General features: G+C 44.9%; 1 protein-coding gene and 1 long non-coding RNA gene across 10 annotated transcripts in view; one reads left to right on the forward strand and one right to left on the reverse strand.

Annotated features, from left to right (window-relative positions):
• The window catches only part of HIVEP3 (HIVEP zinc finger 3), a 468378-nt gene that overhangs the window by 113117 nt on the left and 334183 nt on the right, over positions 1-21078 (forward strand). The window lies entirely within an intron of this gene.
• On the reverse strand, positions 2263-16401 carry LOC122463310. Of its 2 annotated transcripts, XR_006286540.1 has the most exons (4): positions 16294-16401; positions 9419-9495; positions 3839-3922; positions 2263-2293 (listed from the first exon to the last, which is right to left on the reverse strand). It is a non-coding gene; the product is annotated as an uncharacterized LOC122463310 (long non-coding RNA). The 2 variants fall into 2 exon arrangements; XR_006286539.1 differs by lacking the exon at positions 2263-2293 and having other exon boundaries at positions 3401-3922.

The raw sequence follows: 21078 nt of genomic DNA on the forward strand, positions 1-21078 counted from the left end.
TGGCATAGGAATGCTGATTGCTTATTCTGGCTTGGAGCTAGTTCACGGATGGGAGAGGAAGGGTGAAGTTTTTGCCTATCTTGGGGCTTCAGAGTAGGGGGAAAGGAGAAATAGGCCAGTAGGGAGTATCCACTCCTTTTAATATTTCTCTTCTTGGGCTAGGACTAGCTTGTGGAATGAATAAAGTCTTCCTTAGGGTGATCATCTACTCTGCAGGACATTTACACTTGGCTTTTATTTGCTAGAATCACCAGAGCTGGGAAGCTAGAGATAGGAGAGGAGGATATTAAAGGGCGAAGGGAGGAGATGGGGCGCTCCCAGGGAGAGGGAATGGGTCCATGCCTTGCACTGCCCTCCCCTCTCTAGTGAGTCTGTGGTTTGGGTGTGCAGGGAGGTTTGGAGTTGGTGCTGGGGGACACTTTCAGCAGAGAGCCTGGATGAGCTATTGCCAGCAGGAGAGTGAGTTTGTGTGTGTGGTTTTTGGAGGGGGGTGTGGTGGGGGGGGTGAGAAAACCTGGATTAGTGCTGGAAATGACCCACCTTGATTATCATGCGCATTATAAAGAGAGGTTTCAAAGAGGGATGGGCTATTACCAGCAGGAGAGTGAGTTTGTATGTGTGTGTGTGGGGGGGGGGGGGGAAGGGTGAGAAAACCTGGATTTGTGCTGGAAATGGCCCTACTTGATGATCACTTTAGATAAGCTGTTACCAGCAGGAGAGTGGGGTGGGAGGAAGTTTTGTCTCATGGTCTCTGTGTGTATATGATGTCTTCTGCAGTTTCCACGATATGCCATGCATCCGATGAAGTGAGCTGTAGCTCACGAAAGCTCATGCTCAAATAAACTGGTTAGTCTCTAAGGTGCCACAAGTACTCCTTTTCTTTTTTTGGAATCGTACAAACCTTCCTGAGTTTGTCAAATGATGCAGACTCACAGCCTGTTCTCTGAAAGGGTTGCTCAGATTCACAACATTTCAAGCAAATCTGGGCATGGTTCAGAGTCAGTGCAGGACCCATTCATGGTTTTGTGTTGAATTCTCATAGAAAATTGGTTTTTCCCATTGTTTGCACTTAGAGCCTAGTGACACATGGTGATTTTAGCTGAGTTTCTGGCTTTAAGTTGTTCAAACCTGAAAACTAAATTCCTGATGGGGGGGTTTGGGGGTGGGGGGAGGAGAGAATCCACACAGGTCAAAATGGCTCAACATGTTCCGTTGTCCCCCTCATGAATTCCTCCCAGCTTGTGCCCCAGGGAGTGGAGTTGGTGGCTTCCTGAGGTATGAGCGAGAGCTTCTACTGGCTGTGCTTTGCGAGGCAGCACAATCCTTCCCTTCACCTCTCAGAGTATGCTGCTTTCTCTTCCTGGGGCTCAGAATGAAACAGGCCATGTTTAAAGAAGAAATTTGTGCTATAATGAGAATCCTTTGCTTTCATTAGTGCTATTTGCATAGGCTCAGAGCGTGGGGCAGGTAAGAGGCTTAGGCCGTTTAGTGTAGAGAAAAGCAAGGTAATAATTAGGTTAAGGAAGAAACCCTTCATGGTTCTGCTGCACTACACTGGGCAGCATAAAGATCTGGGGACAAAACTCGGAAATCCCTCAGTTCAGTGATTCAGCCGCAGGAAGAATATTCACAATTCTGGGTGCATGCAAAGGATAATATCACCCTGAGGAATATCCTCCTGCTTTCTATGACATGGAACCAACAAGGCTCGACCTGAAATTATTAGTTTTAGTCTTACCATAGTGGCTAGGAGCCCCGGTCTTGGAGCAAGACCCCGTTGTGCTAGGCACTGTACAGACACAGAACACATAGACAGTCCTTGAAATGCTGCCTGACTCTCAGCTTGCTCCCGTACTTAAAACATACTTCCTCTGTATTTAAAAGCCCTGGCTCGTCAATGTTCTTACTGTCTATAGAGCACGTCTCACCCTGCAGGGTGAATTCCATTGACTGTTATTGTGCTCCTGTTGGGATATTAAAGTGCCAAGTCTCTCTGTTGGGGCTACCTGAATGGAATTTTAAAAGTAATGCAGCAGGATGTTAACAGGACACTCTTGTGTTTTTACTACTTAAGAACTCAGTCCTGCAGTTGGATCCATGTGAGTGCAGGGATGTGCTCACCCAAGGCAGATTGCAGGATTGGGACCTAACTGTAGGTTTTATTGAAAAGACAAATACAGCACAAAGGGTTAAAAGATCTGGATAGGAACATAGTTTTAGTTAGGTTAAAACTGCTTTTTCCTTTTACATGTGATTTTGCTCCTTCTCTTGCAGTGGTTTTAGCTCTGTACACCTGTTTTAGAAATGATGAGAAAGGAGGGGCTCAGTATGTGAGAAATACTTTAAAATTCTACGTCCCCAATAGCAGCTCAGCTTCAGGACGGTTTCTGGGCCTTATTTTTCATTCTAAGCAAGTTAGAATAGTGCCTGTTGATGCTCCATACCACAGGCAGGATTTCTTGGTCACTGGTTCCACAACAGGGATAATCAATAGGCAGACTGCGGGCCAAATCTGGACCACCAGATGTTTTGAATGGATCCCAAAATCTTTTTATTTACTTATTGTCATGAGTATTGTTGTTATTATTATTTTCTCTGGAGTCTGGGCCTTGATGATACTTTAACCAAGAAATTTGGACCTTGACAAAAAATAATTGACATGATCACAGATCCCATAGTCCCGCCCCGATCCACATCCAAGTCTCTGTAGGAATAATCTTTGGCAGCGGGCAGGGCAGGGCGGGGCAGGGCCACCCCATGTGATGGCACCACATCTGGCTCCATTGCACAGGTCTTCAGTGTACTATCCGAACCTTCATGAGTGGTTTGGAAACCAGCTGAAATTCGGTTTGTGTGACTAATACAGTTTGTTAGAAAGCCATTTACTTAAAAAGCACTTTTCTTTAGGTGCTTGAATGAGAGTCATTCCTAGGAACAGTCACATTCTCGGCATGTGGTATTATGCAAATTATTATAAACTACCACATGCCAAATATATACATTTACTAGGCAGATGGAGCACTCTGCACTGATTGGTAGAAACATGATTATTAACTAGTGATCTGCCTCCACTTTTTGTCCCGGTTGTTTTTCAGTTAAACGTAAATCTGAAATAGAGCTGCTCATTCAAGGGGACTTTTTATTTCCTTTAAAACTATAGCATTAGCCAGGACTAAACCCTGTAGCTTAGTTTGAGAAGGAATCTCTCTTAAGTGTGACTGAAAATAGGAGTTTAATTTTCTAACACATAGTTTTGATTGCCTACTGTCAGTGAATTGGCTTGAAACATTTGAGCAAAGTTGGTTCAAGTGTGTTTTGTTATGGGGGAAAATACACCATTTTACTCACTTTAGGAATTTTGCTATTCTGTTCTTGTCTAACAGACTTGTGGCTACATGCATATGGATACCATGGCTAATCAGCAGAGGTTGAATCCGGAATAGTATTAAAAAAAGCACAAGCTCCTAGCATTTGAGTGAAAGTGTTAACACAATTAGCTGGAAGTAAACAGCAAACTGTTATAGCTACTGGGACCAACCACTAGAGGGAGACACAATCACATGCACTAAGCCAGTGTATTACACTAGTATGACTCAAAAATGGCTCAAGGAATCTAATTTAAAATTGGCATAAAGGTAATCCTCATTGAGGAATGGAAATTATTACGGTTTTTTTGGGGGTGGAGGGGTGAAGTTTATAAACCCTCAGTGATATTGCAAGCAGCTCTTGACTTTGACTGACTGTTAGCTAGCTTGTCAAACATTAACTATCCTCAGTTTTGACAACTATAACTGTCAGTGTATTTACATCATTGTTACTGATAAGCTAATTGCCTCACTTTTGACATCCAGCCAATCTCTCCTTGATAGTGCATCTTCTGTCTTCCTCATCTCCGATGCTGTGCAACATCCAGCAACATCCACTGGGATCAAAGAAAAAGAAAAGGACTATAACTTGGACACTGACAGCTGCAACTTCCCAGTTGTCATTAGACTCCATCCTGCAGCTACTGGGAACTGCATGGCACATGGCAGCATCTGGAATAAAACTCAGATTCTCTTGCTCCCAAAGCAGGTGCCTTCACTACCTAACGAACGTAGAGGAGGATCTTTGTTAGCTGATATGACTCTCAGGACTCACAGCTGAGCAGTTCTGATTCTATCCTGTGGAGGGTGGTGGTGTGTAACAGAGAGAGAGAGAATAATATACATATTTTCACAAATACATAAGCAAAGAACAAAACATGTGACTTCCCCTTTAAGAGGAGTAATAAATAAAGTGTGTATCTATTATATTTTGTTGCTTCAATGCATTTATGATGCATCATGCTGTTTGGACAGAACTCTGCAGGATTCCCAGAGCTGAGACAATTTCAATGTGTAAGACTTCACAGAAATGAAGAGTACGATTTTAAAGTACTCCTGGATACACAGTGCAGAATCCTGAAGCGCAAGGGTGAGATGTTTTAACATTAATCCAAAACAAGTGAGTCAAACTCCGAATGGGTGAGACTTGGCAAGGCTGACTCTGGGTATGAGCTTACATCAGAGTCCCTGACATTCCTTCGCTGTTTTTTGTCCTGCTGACTCAAGATTTTCCCTGTTAACTCTTTCCCCAGATGGTCTCCGAATAATGCCTCTTCCCCCTTGTTTGTACCCCTCCCACTGTATTCTAGCCCTCATCCTGCAGCCACCACCCCAAGGCCGTAGTGGACTAGACAGTGGACCCACCACCCCAAGGCCGTAGTGGACCCCAAACAGATCCGAGGTGTTTGGGGTCTGTCAAGCCTGCTTCATTTAACTGCCCCCAAAGGGTGCTGAGCACATTCAACTGCTGCTGGACTGGGAATTGAGATATTTTTATATTCTCTGTTAAAAAACAAATCACATACGTGCCCATCCCAAGGTTGCGCCTGATCTGACTTAACAGCCACAGAAATAATAATAAAAAAAGCAAAGCCCAACACATAATAAATCCCTTAAATCCACTGCCCATATGATCCCAGTCTGATCTGGTCCCTATGTCAGTAAACCCTCATTTGGCACTCATCTCATCCCTCCCAGATGCCTAAAAAACACACCGAGTCTTGCAGCATATCTGGAAACATTTCAAGTCCATGTTCTGGCACACTAAGGGAGGGAGCCAATTAGACAAGCCTGCAGGAGTCCTCTCCTATATCAAGAGAGCCTTAGTTCAAATGCCACTACCATGGCGAAATGGCACTAATTCAGCATCCTGCATGTGAGCGTGCATGTTGTCTTCTGTGTGTAATATCTGATACAGTCTGCATTCTTCTGCCTTGTTTCCTTCCTTGTTTGTGCACTAGCATCTCAGCCATGCCAGCCCAGCCCTGGAAACAGGCCTTGTTTGTTAGTGTAGCTTCTGTCTGCTGCCTTGTGCTTCGGCAGCTGCAGAATGCAACAAATTGTAGGAACAGAGCGGCTATTTCAGCATAATGATTATAGCTCTTTCTTTCACTGATTGCTGTGGAAACTGACATTTTCTTTATTTACATAAGAACATACGAATGGCCATACTGGCTCAGACCAACGGTCCATCTAACCCCCTATCCTGTCTCCTGACGGCAGCTGGCGCCAGATGCTTCAGAGGGAATGAATGGAACAGGCAATCATCAAGTGATCCATCCCCTGCCACCCATTCCCTGCTTTTGACAGTCAGAGATTTAGGAACATGTGGAACTTAGGATTGAGTCCCTGACCATCTTGGCTAATAGTAATTGATGGATCTATCCTCCATCAACATAAGGAATTCGTTTCTGAATCCACGCTTAGTTTTGGCCTTCATGACATCCCTGGCAAAGAGTTCCACAGGTTGACTGTGCGTTGTGTGAAGAAATACTTCCTTCTGTTTGTTTTAAACCTGCTGCCTATTCATTTCATTGGGTGACCCCTGGTTCTTGCGTTATGTGAAGGGTTAAATAACACTTCCTTATTCACACCAGTCATGATTTTATAGACTTTTATCACATCCCCCCCCTTAGTCATCTCTTTTCTAAGATGAACAGTTCCAGTCTTTTTAATCTCTCCTCATGTGGAAGCTGTTCCATATCCTTAATAATTTTTGTTGCCCTTTTCTATACCTCTTCAAATTCCAATATCTCTTTTTTAAGATGGGATGACCAAATCTGCACACAGTATTGAAGATGTGGGCATACCATGGATTTATACAGAGGCAATATGATAGTTTCTGTCTTATTATCTCTCCCTTTTCTAATGATTCCCAACATTCTGTTTGCTTTTTTGGCTGCCGCTGCACATTGAGTGAATGTTTTCCGAGAACTATCCACGATGACTCCAAATTCTTTTCCTTGAGTGGTAACAGCTAATTTGGATCTCATCATTTTGTATGTATAGTTGGGATTATGTTTTCCAATGTGCATTACTTTGCATTTATCAGCACTGAATTTCATCTGTCATTTTGCTGCCAAATCACCCAGTTTTGGGAGACCTCTTTGTAACTCTGGGCAGTCTGCTTTGGATTTAATCCATAAAACCAGTACAGCATGGCCAATAGCAGGGCAAACTCCCCCATACTGCCCTCTGCAGACAGGTACAATGTAGGTAGCAGGGGTATGAACAGTATGCCAGTAGCTCCTCTCATACCTCAGTTCTGATCTCAAATGGCCACCTTTATGGGTAAGAGGGGAATTATATCCTTGACTACTCTGCTGAAAATGCCATCCTTGCTGGCAATCACTTGGTGTTTTTTATGAAATGGACACAGTCTACATTACAATTAAAATACCGGGCTAATCCATGCTAGCTGACTCAGGGCTCAGGCTAAGGAGCCATTTAATGGCAGTCTAGATGTGCAGCCTGAGCTCTGGAACTCTCCCACATTGCAGGGTCCTAGACCCTGGGCTCCAGCCCCAGGCTGAACATCTACCCTGCAAATTAAACACCCCCTTAGCTCGAAGCCAGAGTCATCTAGCATGGGCCAGCCACAGGTGTCTAACTGCAGTGTAAACACACCCGGAGGTCTACATTCACCTGGTGTTGTCATTTACCAGTGCAAAATGAATGTCAAACGATTCCATCATGGTTTCAGTAGCATTTTATTATAGAATATCAGGGTTGGAAGGGACCTCAGGAGGTCATCTAGTCCAACCCCCTGCTCAAAGCAGGGCCAATCCCCAACTACATCATCCCAGCCAGGGCTTTGTCAAGCCAGGCCTTAAAAACCTCTAAGGATGGAGATTCCACCACCTCCCTAGGTAATGCATTCCAGTGCTTCACCACCCTCCTAGTGAAATGGTGTTCTGACTTTGCACTGGTGTAACTGACAATACATAGTGCAGAGCAAATGAGAATCAGGACCTTAAACCTTTCCAGACTGGGACCACAGACTTAGATGGTAATAACATTAGGGCCTGGCCTTGACCTCTGACCTTGAGATGAAAGATTTCCATATTTTGTAACTAATCTGCCAAGGCATTCAATCTCTATCACTTAGAACAATTCAAGGTAGATCAGATATTGGACCTAAACACAACTGGCATTGTCCTTTTAAAAAGAGTGCCCTAGATGGTAGAGGAAGCTGTGGACTGGACCCTTTTTTGGAAGGAAGCTCTGTTCATTAAACTTGCAACTTGGTATTTTTTTCAGAGGGGAAGGAGGACTGAGAGTGGTTTGCTACAATTCATTTGACCTAGTTAAGAAAAATATCAAGTTGCCTCGGGCAAGTCATTAATTTACACGTACTTCCTCCTGCCTGAAGCATGTTGCAGAGAATACTGGCTTGTAGACAAGTGAAGATGCTCACTTTCACAGTTCACAGGAAGTCTGCCCAGAGTTGCAGGTGCCTTGTGGTATGTTAGTAGCTAGAACTGACATCCGAAAGGAAAGGCAGCAAGTCTGCAAGAGAAGCCCACGATCTGTGAGACCTCAAAATTCACCTAGGATGGTGTGAAACCTTTCCCTTTTGCTTCCTCTTTGGCAGAAGCTATAGATCCTTCAGCATTACTTTTACATTTAATTTTAGTGCTGGATTCCAGCGTTGCTTTGTGGGCTGAAGTCTTTTCTGTAAAACAGCCACAGCATGGACAGAGCAAGCTTTCTACATGCGGCCCACCCAGTGTACCTTAGCCTTGATCAACAGGGAAGGGGCCAACCATATTTAGGGGAAAGACAGGAGTGAAACCTCCATGGCCCGATCCGTTCTCATCCTCTCTGCTGTGAGAGTGAATGGGAGCAGCTGTGGCGGTGCTCTGCATCACCTGTTCACTGGGAATGTGCCGGGTCTCTGCAAACCCACTTAGCTGGGGCTACTTCCCAACCCCCACGTGCTTCCTTTTGAAGGTATATTTTGTATGGGTTTTTAGAAATGCTGTATGTTACAGGTGTGGAGGAAGGGAGGAACAACTTTCTTTTACATAATGTTATGCCCTGTACTACATTCTAGAAGATTCAAAGGGTTTTGGTCTAGAAGTCAAAAATCCGTACTCCCCAGTCGGTGGAAGGTATTTTCTTAGTACTTAAACCTCACTTTTCTGAAACTCCCTAATACTAACAGTGGGAATTCCCACATCTGTGCAAAATCTGAACTCTTCAGTCATCAACATACTGTCTCCCCCAATGTCATTTACATAACACAGGTTACATAACGCAGGTTGAAAACAGCCCCTGTGAAAGTTGTTTTACCTGTGGCAGAGCAGGTGAAAACTGAAACTGGCAAATCCAAATCTCAAACTACTCAGTGGTCTAATTGTCCCTGAGTGCATCTTGGCTTCAGTGGTTTAGGAGATAGCATTTAAAAGAAAGATGAACAATGTTTTGTTGGTAACTGGAGGAAGAAATATGGTAACATATTGAGGAAGAAATCTTATTTGATGAGTTAGTACTGTGGTCATTTGGGCAGGTTTGATTTCTCATAGACAATGTTCTTGCAGATTCTTAAGGAACAGTTTGCTCTTTAGCAGGGAGCAAGGTGAATGCAAGAATCGGGGAGATGAGTGGAACTGAACTCAACCTTGGCAAACGAGCAGAGAATTCACTGAATGGCTCTGCTGAACAAAACTGGGTTTTTGTCTGGCAGTGTGGAAACCACACACAACCTGGCAGGGCTTGGGGGAGTCTGGAGCAAAGTAAACTCCCGAGGGGGTTATTTCTAGATGCAGAAACAGTAATGACCTGTCAAAAATAAATTAAAAAAACACACACACCAAAGAGCCAAATTAGAAATACCTTCTATGTTGTGATCCTAAATGTTACACATCAGCGGTGTACATGTGTGTGTACTGCACTTTCTTTGTAACTCTGTCTTGGAAGACAGAGTTTGTCTACTGCAGCATCATGCCTGGTCTCACGAAGTCATTCATTTCAGGTTCCAGTGAAGTGCACCAGTTTTAGTGCACCTATCGAAATAGAAGAGGGAGCAATTTTATGCAGCTGATTCTTACCTGAGCTGGTGTACAAAGAAGAGTTTCCATTTTTCCTAAGTGTTCTGTGTCAGAGGTACTGACTGTGTAGGAAGGCACTGAAAAAAAAAAAAAAAAAAAGAACAGGAACAAGAATGTTATTGATGTGTAATCAGAAGAAAATGGAAGGAATAGTTCTCTCATCTCCAGTTTTTACTTTCCGATCATTATATCCCATCCCCTGAGGGACCAGTCACCCTGCAGCATACATCCAAGTGCTTTGTCTTGTTTGGGTTGAAACGATTCAAGCAATGGAGCCACTCCCGTTTGGGGACTCTCAATCCAGCACATGTCACTGAGGGGGATCTGCTGGATTGGTCAGCCCACGTTTTCTTTTGTTTTAATTCCATCTCGTAAAGCTGGAGGCATGGTGGGTAAGGCACTCAGGCACTCCAGCAATGAGGGCAGTATAAACGCTTAGGTAGCCTGGGCAGTGCTGGTCACTGCTGGCACTTAACCCGGAATAGTGCTTTTTACCTCTGTTCTCATCCAAAGTAGTTCATCTCCCTCTTGGGTGTTTATGCTCTTCACATACTTGTGGAGGGTTATTCTAGCACCCAGAGTACTTATGGGCCTGATGTTGGGAGTACAGAATTCCCCCAGCACCCATCAAAGTCAGTGAGCACTGAGGTGTTCCGGATGCCCGTAGTGGTCATGGAGCTGTGCTCTTTTATGAAGAAATTGCAGCACCATCTCTTGGTAGAGAAGCAGCAATGAACACAATTCTCCCTGATTTGTGGATTCTGGAAAAGGGCCTGATGGGGGAAAATGACTAATATTTGTTGTCTAACAGTTTGATTGGATTATTTCAAGTTCAGATGTTGCTGAGTATGTGATTATTTTTCCTGGCCTCTTTAATTTATGCTGTGTTCTTGATGAATGTATTAACTCTAACAGTAATTGCCCTAATATGCAAAGCCCTTGGAAAGATAATGGGGTTGAATGTAACAGGAGATTAATCAAACTCCAGCATAGCTTTTGCGTGAACATTGATTGATCTCATTTTAGCACTAGGCTTAATGGTCTTGAGACCAATGAAGAAGGGACCTGGGTTCTTGTAGACCTGGGTTTTACAGGAGAATCCTTCACGGATGCTGATGACTGAGTCTGCCCTGGTTTCTTTGCTGCCATTCAGCTCCTCTTGGGCCGAACAGTCTTTAAGGGCTATCGTTGCAAGGCTCTGCCTCCTCCTTCCCCCTGCTGGCTGTTTAGCATGGCTCACTAGTGCTGCTTGACTGCGATTGCCATCGAGAACGCAGCTAGTGAGGAAGCCAGGATCAAGAGTGGCCGATGGCAGGGGGAGGCGGAGAGCACATTGCACTGTGTAGGGATGGTACTTGCACACTGTATGGCCCAAGAGCAGGAGGGACAGACTCCATCAGAGAGGGGTGATTATAAAAAGAAAAAAAAGGGACAAATGAATTAGGGGAGAGCACAGTGGGAAGGAGAGAGAGATGGAGAGAGGTGTTGCCCAGATAACAGCCAGCATAAACACAGCAAGACTACAGGAGAAAACTGGGGGGCAAGGAGGGCAGAGACTTGAGAAACTGGAGCAGAGAGAATATTGTAAATAAATAGCTTCTTAAACCGAGCAATGCCAAAACTGCTTCTTTCCACTGAAATGCGCCAGTGTTTCGAACCCATCACTGCCTGCAGCTGTATGTAGGGAAATTCCCCTCCCCCATCCAGAAAGTATTCTTTGTGACGTCAAAGTGAACGTCAGATGAAGAGGTTTGGTGAGAATAGACGATAACAGACTGCCAGCGTCAGTGAGAAGCCTGGCAGAGGAGGTGGGGGGAGGGGAGGAGTCCAGAGGAGGAAGTTTTTGGGGCAGAAAGAAGCTGCAATCTTCCTTAAAGGGTCTCTAAAAGACTATCACATTAACCGGACTTCTTTCTGTAGTGTTACTCTTCTAGGGGTCCCAGTTAGTGAGACCTGTCAGGATTCTTTCTTGTCCCTTGAAACAGAGAGCTGTGTGTCAGTCTTGTAGCAAAGTGCTTGTGAGTTCGCAATGCCGTTCTGGGATATTTGACAATGTGTAAAAGAGCTTTGTCTTCATATGTAGCTGAAGGCTTCCGTGCCTTTTATGCAGGCTTAGGTAGTTGGGGATAACCAAGGCAGGAAGGCCTGAGAGAGACTTCTGGCAAAAGTGTATCTATACACACCTGTTTCTTCACTGTGTTGCCTATTGTACAGTCAGTGAACTGGTACAAAGTGGGTACAAAGCATGGTCTTTGTTATGTCGACACGACCAGCGAGGGGTGTGATTCCCTTGCCCGTGGGCACATACTTGGGCTAGCTCTCATCATGCTAGGGGGAGTGTAAATCGCAGTGTAGCCCCGGCAGCATGGCTAGTGAACCTGGCCCAACACACACACACCCCCCCCCCACCCCTCCCCCACAACGGAGAGGAATGCCTCAGTCTCTCATCTGTTTTTGCTCGTGTACAGTGAATGGGGGAGAGGAAAAGCACTTTCTTCTGCCTGGCACTGGTGGGGATGTACTTGGCATGGCTGTCCTGCCACTGCTGCTGCTGCGTGTGCTATCGCACCCACACTGCTGTTCAGACTCACGCTAGGTAGATGAGAGCTAATGTGAGTAGATGTACCCGAGCTGGAAATCACACCCCCACCTAGTAGTGTAGACGTAGCTTTTCTGATAGAATCAGATTTTGAACCCTTGTTTCACTTTTTGCACAGGTGTAAATGATGACCCATGGTGCAAGGCTGTGCAGAAGTAGGCTCTCCATTTTAAGAGCGTGGGCTAGATTTGCTTCAGGGCATAGACTGGCTGCTTCCAGTGTCAGTGAGAAGCCTGGCAGAGGACAGGGGGGTCCAGAGCAGGAAGTTTTTGGGTCAGAAAGGAGCTGCAACCTTCCTTAAAGGGTCTCTAGAGCATCTGCTCGGCTCCTGAAGTGGAGCATGTTGGCTGCGTTGAGCATGTGGCCAGGGAGTGCACAGATTCAGAGTCTCCTCCCCAAGGCAGCTCCTGCCCATGGAGCCTCTGACAGAGAGAGACAGCTGCTCCCCTCCAGCAGGAATCCCGAAGGAGGGCAGTGCCAGTAGCACTGCCTGCTCTGCCTCACAAGGAGTGGGACTGACATATTGCTGTGCCAGCTCGAGTGAGCCTGGCCCGACACACACAGCAGTGGGGAGGAAACCGCCTCAGCCTCATCTCTGTTTTTACTCATGTACAGTGAATGAGGGAGAGGAAAAAGTACTTTCTTCTGCCTGTAAAGAGTTCTGTGCTATAGCTCACTGGGCCATCCTGATATCCAGCGAAGAGAATATGCCTGAAGAGCAATGAATTTAGACCCACATGGAATCCTTGATAAATGAAGCTGAAAATCCAAGCAGAATGTACCATTGTTCTGGGGTTTTTTAAATGACAGGTACAGCAGTTGAGCTGAGTTGAAATGAACTCCCAGTGAACTGTGTGTGTAGGCTCAGCTGAATTGCCTATTTCATTCAAATCCTTATGTCTGAAAAGAAATGTATTATGTAAAGGCGGCAAGAGGGACAGGAGCAGAGAGATTATTGCAGCTCTGTGCCTTAACTAGCTGTGATCAGGGGAGAATTGCCAACCGGGCTGGGATATTAGAAAGAGGTGGAAGTGAATTTCCCTAGTAAACCAGTAAAATGAAGACTTTGCCCATTGGAAGCAGAAGCAGAAGCTCCTGCCTTAGAGACGCTAATCTTTCCAGAAATATTGAAAAAATTGGTAGATTTTTTCTGAAAAATATTCACATGGTGTTTATTGATCTGGAAAAGGCCTTTGAGTTCCAAGAGAAATCATGGTGGTACATGAAGGAGAAAATAGTATGGTAACTTTATGTGCCTTCTTAAGCTATGTATATACGTGCAGTGTCAATAGTCAGAACTTTTCTACGGGTGAAACAGACTAAGTATTGATAAAGGTGGGAGTGCATCAGGGATCAGCACTAAAGCTCTTGTTTATCTTTGTCCTATACACCCTCACAAGGACCACACAGGAGGAGGCAGATTGGTGCGTGCTGTTTGTAGACAATATCATCCTATGCAGTGAGGAGAAAGATAGTCTAGAACAGAATCTCGATTAATGGAGAGATGTATTAGAGAGACCTGGGCTCAAAATGAGCAGAGGAATAATGGAGTATATGATGTAATTTCAGTAATGTAACACCGGAGAATTATCCCTGAAACTAGATGGGCAGACGACACAAAGTTTCAAGTATCTGGGTTCCAGACACCTAGAAAGTGGGAACAGGGATGACAAAATTAGAATTAGGATAAAAAATGCCTGTTTCAAATGGAGAGAGGTAAGTGGTGTAGTATGTGAGAGGACGATTGCAGAAGGGTAGGGAGAGTCTCTCGAATGGGGGTCTGTCCAGTTTTAAGGTATGGCACTGAGTGTAGGACAACAAAGGGGAAATAAGAGCAAACAATCTGTTCTGCAGAAACGCGACGACTGAGCTCGATGAGTGGCGTGAGCAAGGGAGACCAAGTGCGGAATGTGTATGTGTGAGAGACACTCAAAGTCACACCCAGAAATGAAAAAATGAGGGCGTGCAGGCTCAGATGGTCTGTTCATGTAAAGTGCAGTCCTGACAACTGCGTGGGTAACGTCAAGATCGAAGGAAGAAGATCGAGGGGCCGACCCAAGGGGAAGTGGTGGGATGTCACAAAGGAAGACTTGTTAGCGTGTGGTGTGGTACAGGATGTGGCATTGAACAGAGCACTTAGGAGGGAGGGGACTCGTAGAGCGGACCCCGGTTGATGGGATTAAGGCAAGGAGGAGGAAGAAGAGGAAGATGATATTTTTCTGGAAAGTGTGAAGCAGATGAAGCATTTAGAAGCTGTGGTGATTTTAGGAAATGAGCTGTTCTCACCTTTGGGAATTTTCCTAACATATCTTGGGAACGGCATAACACAAAGGCAGCTTGGCCTACAAGCTTCAGATTTGGTTTTATAGGTTGCTCTTGGCGTGTACTGATGCCTTTCACTAGTGGTAGGGCAGCTGGCAGGAATTTTGAAGTTATTACAATCTGCGTTTGTACTTAGAGCATCACAGCACTCTGAATTCTGCAGGCTGACTTGTGTGTACTTTAGGAAGTATGTGCTGGTCTGATGCCAGCTTCCTAGACACTGTATCAGTGCCATGCACTATTTAGGAAGCATACCTAGCCCCAGTGCAGGCTTAGTAAAATTTTTTGCAGAGAAGTATCATGGCAAGTCCCTGTGGCACCGATGCCTAAGCCTGGAAATTTGCATCAGGTTTCCTAAAAGAGCTGCCAAAGCCACATGATCTAGTGGATTAAGTACAAGTCTGGGAGCCATGAGATCCTGAGTTATGATCCCTCCAATACCACTAAGTAGCAGTAATAATAGTCTGCATTTGTGTAGCCCTATAAAAACCTTATTGGATGAGGAATCACAACACCCCTCTGAAGTGCAGTAGGAAAATATTAATTGACCTCATTATGCAGATGGGGCAACTAAGGCTCAGAAAGTCTAAGGCCAATATTTTCTCAAGTGGCTTCTAATTTCTGATACTTCAATTCTTGGTGCCCAGGATAGCCACTGAGGAGCCTGATCTGAAGATGTCCAAGCTTGAGCAATGAAAATTGGAGGCACCCAAAATCAGAGGCCAGTTTTGAAAATGTGGGCCTTGACCTCTGGGTCTCATTCTCTGAAATAATGGAAATAATATTACTCACCTGTCTGCCAGCATCCTTTAGTCCTGTATGTTTTCAGATTTCATGTATGGTAAGTACCCCATTTTACAGCTGATGAGGCTCAGAGACATGCTGACTTCCATGCAAGCCACTTAACCTCTCCAAGCCTTGCTTCCCCTGTGTGTAATGGGGTAATACTGACTCAACTCACAGCTGTGCCTGAGGGTTAACTAGGTAATGTTTATATAATGATGGGAAAATACAGACCCCCTACTTTGTGGAGTGGTAGTGGTCTCTCGGTAGGCAAGTTTAGCTCCCTGTTACAAGCGTGTTTTTGACCCCTGAGTCCTACCATGAATTTCACCAGTTTCTTATGTGTGGGGTAGTGAAATGGTTAAGCATGTGATTGTTTTACTGGGTGCCCCACCCGATAATCCAAATACTGCTACAGCAACAGAAAAGTCGTGTCATTCAAGTGGCAGGGCTTGTACCTTTGGAACCAAAGGTCTTGGGGTCTGTCCTTGCTGACAACCATAGTGTCCGTTTGGGCTCAGGGGGCAAATGGAGACATCATAGTGGTCCTCTCCTGGAAGAGAGTTTTATCTGAGAGACTTTGGGGTAATCTGACATGGTGTTGGGGGAAAAAAAAACCCAATATTTGGCTCTTGGGGGAGAAAAGGTTTATGCCACCTGCAGCTCAAAACCAGCATGGGCCAGAAACTCCAAGTTAGTTTTATTCTTTTGACTTTCATAAGGCCTGAGCCCTGGGACTGAGGTTATTTGATTTTAGTTTATTATGGTCTGAGAATTCCGTGAGGTCTGTGTCATGGGGTTCACTCACCGCAGGTGGCATCTCCTCCAGGGGATTAGCTCTACCAGGTGTTGCACCCTCCTCTGGTGGTGTCTTCACCCATCCTATCTCACCCTCCAGCACCTCTCACTCCAGGAACTGCAGCCTCCTCTTCGTGACTCAGCCCACCAGCCAGGTCATCATACGTGTTCCCCTTCCTGGAGCAATGTAACAAAGTCTTTCCCAGACCAACCGTCCCAGCCTGTCTGCTGCCCTGCCAGTGCCACGTCCCAAGTGGCTGGTAGGGGAACCCAGGCCCACCCGCTACTCCAGGTTCCAGCTCAGGGGCCCTCTGGACATCAGTCAAGGCCTGCAGTGTCCTACCTTGTTGCTTTCCCCTGAGCCTTCTCCTACCTTCCTGGCTTCCCCCACTTCTCTGGGTTCACCACCATCCCAACTCCCTCCTCCCAGAGAGTGACTGCAACCTACTTTCCTGTAGCCCCTTTCTCCTCTCAGCTTCTGGGTTTTATACAGGTACGTCCTGTCCAGCTGAGCCTCATTTAATCAATCCCTGGTTCCTCCTCCAGGTGCAGCCAGGGGAGTTAATTGGACCACCTGCCACCTTAACCCCTTCCAAGCCTTGGACACCCTATCACAATCTGTCAAGTTCTGTGCAGCTTCATGTTTGACAATGTATGCAAATCATTTAATTAGCTACTTTGAATATTTTTTAAATTGCATCTGACCATACAGTTCACTTCAAAAGTATAAAAAGAAAAAACGCCGTAGATTTAGGGTCTGCTGAATGAAGCCCGCTGCTTACCTACAGTGAAGGCTTCCTTCCATCCTCTGTATGCTGCAGCCCTGGTCTGGAGGGGTAACAGGTAGTTCAGCCTCTATGGCTCATGCATTTTTAGGACTCTCTGCTGAATTTGCCAGTTAGTGTGAAGCGTGGTGGTGAGTTTCTGATGCAAGAGCAGGAACTGAGACTCTCCCAACTAATCTCATATAAAGGCCATTTAAACGTCCATTTGATGAAAACAGCTTTTAATCCCTATTGAGCTGGGCTGGATTCGACTGAGCATTGAGTCCCCTAAACAGTGCTAACGTAACAGGGGGCCTAGATATATATAATTTCATACAAAAAACTCTGTCAAAAGACATTCGGGTTACTTCAGAGTTAGGAATACTAGAATTAACCTTTAGTTCTATCTATAATGTGATACAGTCTTCAGTTACATGATCATTGCTATTTTTTCCCACAAGCTGACAGCAGAATTTGAATCCAGGCTTGTTATATCCACAGCACTGACAGCTATTGCTTGAGCTAAAGGAATACCTGGTAGTAGAAGCAGGCTGTTATTCTCTGTATGGTTCAGTGTCTCCAATGGCACATGGCTCACTGAGCACACCTGGTTGTGAGTCAGCTGGGTCTGAGTGTCCTGGGTGCTGTTCCTGGCTCTGAGAGAGAAGTGTGGCTTAGTGATTAGAGAAATGGTGACAGACAGCCTAGCTGAATGCATGGATCTGGCACATTAATTCTGAAAGGGTCTTATCAAATACCTGGATTCTGTTTACAGTTCTGCCTGAAGTGCCTTTGTGGAAGTTACTTTATTTCTAAATTGGGTGAATAACACTTACCTGCTTCTTAGGACAGGGATATGAGGTCATGGTCAGTAATTAGCATTGTGAATTGCACAGAAGGATTAGTAGTAGGAGAGATGAAACCCAAACCCAGGCTCTCCTGCCTTCAAAATGAAACTAAGAGCATTTTCTAGCAAAATCTGTGCTAAAGTGGAGTGTGAAAAGAGAGAGATTCTATAATGACTCAGCGACTACCCTTCTATGGGCCATCTTGGGGTCCCAACCCCCAGCTGAGTTTAAATGCTTGGGCAGTATGCAAGTGTTGTGGGAGTAGTGACTCATTTCTGGAGTCATTATCATTATGCCATATCAGTTCTGTACAGAACAATCAACATCTGAAGCTGATGGGACATTTTGTTGTTGCCATTGGTAACAATTTCTTTATTCCTAATAAATATTCTGGGAGAAAAAAACTTGTTAAAACTGAAATTTGAGCATTTTGCACAAAGTTAAAAATCCAGTAATAATCTTGTAAATATACATTTTAGTTTTGGGGGCATTTGAGGATAATAGACAGCAGTTGATCTGAAGCAAAGTGGCTCCATCTGGCTCAGAATTCTGCAGGTTTTGTTATGCCTTCCTAGTCAATTTTCTCTGTTACTACTAAAGAGCTCAATTTTATCCTTAAAATAGAATATTATATTTGCAAAAAAGGCTTAAAATCGCTGGTGGTTTCAGCATAGTTACACATTAGTGATACACTAATGTTGCTAATTGCAAACCTCTTCTTTAACAGCCTTCCATGCGGGCTTTGTGTTTTTATGAATTCTTAAAAGATGATGTTTTCTAACGTCTCATGGTATAAATGACTCATCTCACCTGACATGAATTGTGAGAAAATCGGAGCCTGCTCACCCTTCTTCTCCTCCTTTTCTTCTGATTTCAGAATGCATCATTTCTCTGCTGTGGTTAAAGCCAAAGCCTCAACATCCTTTCAATTACCCTGTAAGAATGAGGGGAGAAAAAAAGCAATTTTAGGTGGGGTATGTTGGGGCGGGGAAGGACTGTGTTAGTGCAGTGCTAAGCTCAGTGGAATCATTTTGAATTTTAAATAGTAATTGAGGTTTTGGAACTTCAATTTTGAAGGCACTTTGCATTTATTATTAATGCAGTCCCCCCCACCCCTGAATGTTGCCTGCCTTGAGAGTAAACCCACTTGTCCTGTGTACATTTCTTGGTCCAGTCCTGTGTCTCTTCCCTTCCCCATCATCCCAAGCTTCTTGCCATCTAAAAAGATCCCTTTTTTCTATCCTTATCCTTGTTTACTTGTTCTTTCAGTTTTTAATTGTGCTTGTTTAAGATCCAACCATTAAACCCACAAATCTTACCATAATACATAATTACATCTGAACACCAGGCTTCTTTCCAGCAACCTGGACTCTACTGCAGCCTTCATCTTCATAATGCATTTCCCACTTGCCCTTCACCTGGGAGCACACCTGGGAGCACAGAAAATCCTGGGAGCACACGTGGTTTTAGAAATGTCACCACCCAAGTTTTGAGCTAAGGGAGGGCAGTAAACTCCAGAGCTAGAGGACAAAGGTACAACTCACTTTTTGGGATCTTGCCACCCACTGGAATCCACAGCACCCAGGCTCCGATACAATGCACAGGGAGTGTTAGATGCCTAGGAATGGGATCCACACAGCCAGCATGCTGAACAGGGAGCTCCAGGAAATAAGCATTAGGCTAGAGAGAGAGGGAAAAAAAACCGAGACTGACTCTATTGCCCAGGGAGGTGGGAGCCCCAGGTTCAAGCTCCCTGCTCCATTGTTTATTTAATTATTTATACACAGTACAGCTTCAACATGGGAGATTGAGGGGGACCTTTTCCAGAATACCTCCTAGCCCCTCTCCAAGTTCAAATTCCTTCTGCACATCAGGCGGAGGGGGAAATTAACGCAGGTCTCCCGCATCATGTATGAGTTCTCTAACCGCTGGTCTAAATGTTATAGAGGTGATGTGGGCAGCCCCTCTGTCTCTGCCTGTTTTGTGTGGGTTCAGGCATGCTCTGAGAATGCCTTCTGGAAAGGGCCCTGAATGAGAGCTAGAAGGGGAGAACCTACTTTGAGGATCCTACTCTGGCTTAGCCATCAGACAGGTGTCAGGGCTAGGGTTACCACCTTTGAAATGCAAAAAAAACCCGGCAACCCCCCCACAAGGCAAGCCTGCCACAACCCCAACCACAAGACAATTCTGCACCCCCCCTTCAACAGCCACTTATAGTATGTAGAGAGATAACACATAGAGATAAGATTGATAACATCATTTTCTTACTTAAACTGTGAACATAGGAACACTGCAGCATCTTTAGCTGGACACAGAAATTTTTAACAATAGATATCCCAGTGTATTGTGATAATAATGCAACTCTTTAGACCCATGTGAAAAAACCCGGGCATATTAAATTACTGTTCTGGCAACTGGCAAATCCATTAAAAAAATGTCCAGGCCGGTCCAATAGCAGCCAACTGGTCACCCTAGCCAGGGTGTGTATAGCGAGGCAGCAGTGTGCATGCTCACTGGCAGATGTTTAGGTGCCTAGGGACTTTAGGCTCCTACATAGTTATGCGGTTGCTGAGCGGGAGTTCTGAGGATCTCAGTGGTGCCTAAATATTGGACCTAAAATTACCATTGGGTACTTAAGTCCTTTTGTGGATCTAGCCCATAGTCCCTTTACCAGAATGACTTACCACCAGCCCCCTTCTGATTAAATGAGGGGGCTGTTATCTCAAACACTTGAATTAATTGTAATGCTGCAGTATCATGTGGTGAGAGGCAGCTTCTTAGGGAAGCAAGACCCAAGTCATTTAGGGTGTTATAAGTCCAAACCAACACTCCGGAATCAGCTAGAACCCATGCAAATCACAGGGTATCAGGGTTAAAGTGCTGTCTGTATGAAACACTGCTTAATAAGTGGACCACCTCACTCCACATGATTGGATGCTTTGCAGGTCTGGCCTCATGTAGCAGACATGCTAGTAATCCAACCCTGAGGTGACAAAGACATGGACTGACTGCATGGCGGGGAGCTGCAGCATTGCCAACCCGTCAGCCAAATGGGCATCTCATTCTGACAGCTGCATGGCTGCGCATTTCTAAAGGACAGGGTTTGGGTTAGTGTTACTGAAGTAAGCTTTAAAATTTTCACTATTGTTTACAAAGGGGTTTTTTTCATCTCGATTATTTGTAGCTCTTTAGAACGTTGCCCTTTGTAGTCTTAGGCTGCTGTAGAGAGAAATGTTATTTGGAATATTCATAACAAGTCTATCACTAATTATCACTTTACAAATGTGCTATGGAGTGTATGCCTGCAGTTGTCTGGAAAGGCTCATATGCTGTGAAACTGGGATTTGAATGCACTCTCACTAGTTGTGCACCTTTGGGGTCTGGTTTTATGTTTCATGCAGTAAAAGCAGAGATTTAACTGAGAAAAGCAGGAAAGATTTGAAAGTTACCTCAGTCAATTATCCTTCCATCCTTACGGTGTTCGGTTGGCTATCTAGTCTTGTGCAGGGGTTCCCAAATTGTGGTACGCGTGCCCCTGCGGGTACA

The sequence above is a fragment of the Chelonia mydas genome, chromosome 19 (genome assembly GCF_015237465.2).
Source record: "Chelonia mydas isolate rCheMyd1 chromosome 19, rCheMyd1.pri.v2, whole genome shotgun sequence".
Classification (NCBI taxonomy): Eukaryota; Metazoa; Chordata; order Testudines; family Cheloniidae; genus Chelonia; species Chelonia mydas.